Consider the following 2,849-nt stretch of genomic DNA (forward strand, 5'->3'; position numbering starts at 1 on the left):
TTTGTGTCCCTAACTTCTGTTTAATTATTTTAAAACATAACCAAGATCTTTATGTGAAATGTTTTGTTTGAAAAGTGTACTTACGCTGTCTTTCTTTAAACTAAATGCCATTTGGCAGAAAGCAACTAGACCAAAGGTATATCTTATTTGAGAATGAGCTCTTCTGACTTGGGCCAGTAAGAAACCACATAGCAACCACCCAGAACCACATAGCGATGCTCTAACAATCAATCAGGACACCATAGCAACATTGCAGCATATTTTTAAATTGCAAGCAAATTTTATTCAGAAAATTTAAAAATCTTGTTAATAAATGTACTTATTTGCTGTATTGAACATAGGTGTCTTTAATCATATTGCTTTTATTAAAGCAATAAGCCACTCAAAGCCTTGTGTAACAGTGATTTTACCATGATTAAGGGGGATTTAGGCACTCAGCTTCTCTTTACCAGGGTAAAGTTGCTGTAGCTTAAGGCATCTGCCTGTCTTTTGATATGATCATTGCATTTGCATGCATTTCCAGTATGCAGAGCAGGTTACCATGAGCAGAGCTCTGAGGTCAGTTGGTCAGAGTTCACCATTTTCTCTCCCTAAGCCTACACACACACACACACACACACACACTCAAGTGCAAAATTTGAGGGGTTTGAAAGGGTGCTCTCCAAAAAGCCATCACCTGCTCCCTACATGCACACTCCGACAAAATACTCACTTAAATGTCCCTCTCTAAACACAAACATACACCAATGGCTGTTCATCCAGAGTTGAGCAATCATACTTCAGACTGCTAAAATACTAACACACACAGCAAGCAATGGGCAAGAGTTAAGGATGAGAACGGGGGGACAAACAAGATACATTTTGGTCACAAAGACAGTTCAAAGAACTGTCCTTTTCCTAAAGTAGTTATCAAATACACACTTAACTGCATAATAACACAACATACTTCGCAAGACTTAGCTGTTTAGCAACAACACAAATATAAATTAACATGCCATTTACCAAAACTCTCATAAGTCAGCAAAAACAGCAATAAGCCAAATATCAATGTCTTGAAAGAGCCTATTTCTGTTATACATGCTTAGAGTAGGCTATCTGAAATTTACATTGGTCATGGCCATAGATTTTGCTGGACTGGTGTTGGATAGGATTTAGAGAGCCAGAAAGGAGGACCATCTAAATTAATCAGGACTGCAAAAGCAATAGATGGAGAGACAGCATTTCCCATTTTGGATCTTTAATACATGTAAACAACTGCACAATAACACAACATAACTTGCAAGACTCCCTTAAATGATTGTTCTAGTCAAGTTATTTTTATTTTATTATTGTTTTTCGCAACATTGTTTCAAAGCAGCTTTAAAGGAAATCATGCATTAACAAAAACAAAAAAATTAAACTGTAATATCCATAATGTCTTACAGTGATCATTGTGTAGTTTGATTAAATATGATTGTAAAATGTGTATAGAAATTAAATAATTAAATAATAATTTTATTTAGAACCCATGTGAGCAAGCAGAAGGCTACTGTGGCAAGGAACACAAAACTATATAAGATGTTGGTTAATGGAGAAAAATAACCTTGGGAGAAACCAGGCTCACTGTGGGGGCCAGTTCCTCTCTGGCTAAACAACATAATGCCAATACAAGTTATTTGTGTGGAGTACAAGTCATGGTTTTAAATTTGTAAATTAAGTAAGCTCTGAGGTCATGTACCTGCCATGTAAATGATGAGGCGCATCACAGTTCAACCTGCAGGTCATTTCAGTGAGGTTTGGTGTGGTCCATCCTAAGTCCAAGGTTCAGGCAGTCTAAATATCTCAATAAGTGCAGTCTCTGTACTGTGATGGGGCCTAAATCCTGACTGAAATTGTTAATATATTCCATTTATCTGTAGAAATAAACATAGTTGGGAGGACACTACCTTTTCTAGTATTTTCGAAATAAATGGTAGATTTGAAATCGGTCTGTAATTAGCCAATTCTCTAGGATCAGGCTGTATAACTGAAATTGTAATGTTTCTTGGGACATGTCCTAGGGATAGCGAGGAGTTAATAATAATATTAAGAAGAGGTTCTGAGATTACTGGGAATACCTCTTTTAAGAGCATAGTTGGTATTGGATCTAATATACATGTTGTGGCTTTTAATTTTTTATAAATTTTGTTAGCTCTTCATGACCTATGACAGCGAAGGATTGAAGTTGGCTGTGAGCAAAATTATAAGACACTGTTTTCTCAGGGGCTGTGACTGTTGATTGCATATTTCTAATTTAATTTCAGATTATTTCAGTTTGATCAGTAAAGAAATTCAAGAAGTCATATTGTGCTGCGACGGAATAGCTGGTTCAGTTGATGCTATATTCCTAACCAATTTTGCTACAGTACTAAATAAACAAATAGGATTGTTGTGGTTATTTTTTTATGAGTTTGCTAAAATATGCTGGCAGCTTTTAGTGCCTGTAGCAGCAGACAATATTCTTCCATACACCGCAAAATACTTATAATGTTGTATTCTTCCACTTGTGCTCCATTTTCCGTGTTGCTCTCTTGAGAGCATGAGTGTGATAATTGTACCACGGTGCGAGGCTTTTTCTTTAATTTTATTTAATCGAAGGGGTGGGGGTGACACTATCAAGAGCGCTAGAGAAGACTGTATTTATATTTTCTGTTATTTCATCAAGTTCTTATAGGCTTTTTGGCTTACTGAGTATGTGAGACAATTCTGGAAGATTTGAAGTTATCTTTAGAGGTTGAAAGAATAGTTCAACCGTAATGATAGTATGGTGTAGATTGAGTGACATTAGCTGAACACAACAAACAAGAGATGGGGTAATGATCTGAGATGTC

This window comes from Xyrauchen texanus, chromosome 3, assembly GCF_025860055.1.
Source record: "Xyrauchen texanus isolate HMW12.3.18 chromosome 3, RBS_HiC_50CHRs, whole genome shotgun sequence".
Lineage (NCBI taxonomy): Eukaryota > Metazoa > Chordata > Actinopteri > Cypriniformes > Catostomidae > Xyrauchen > Xyrauchen texanus.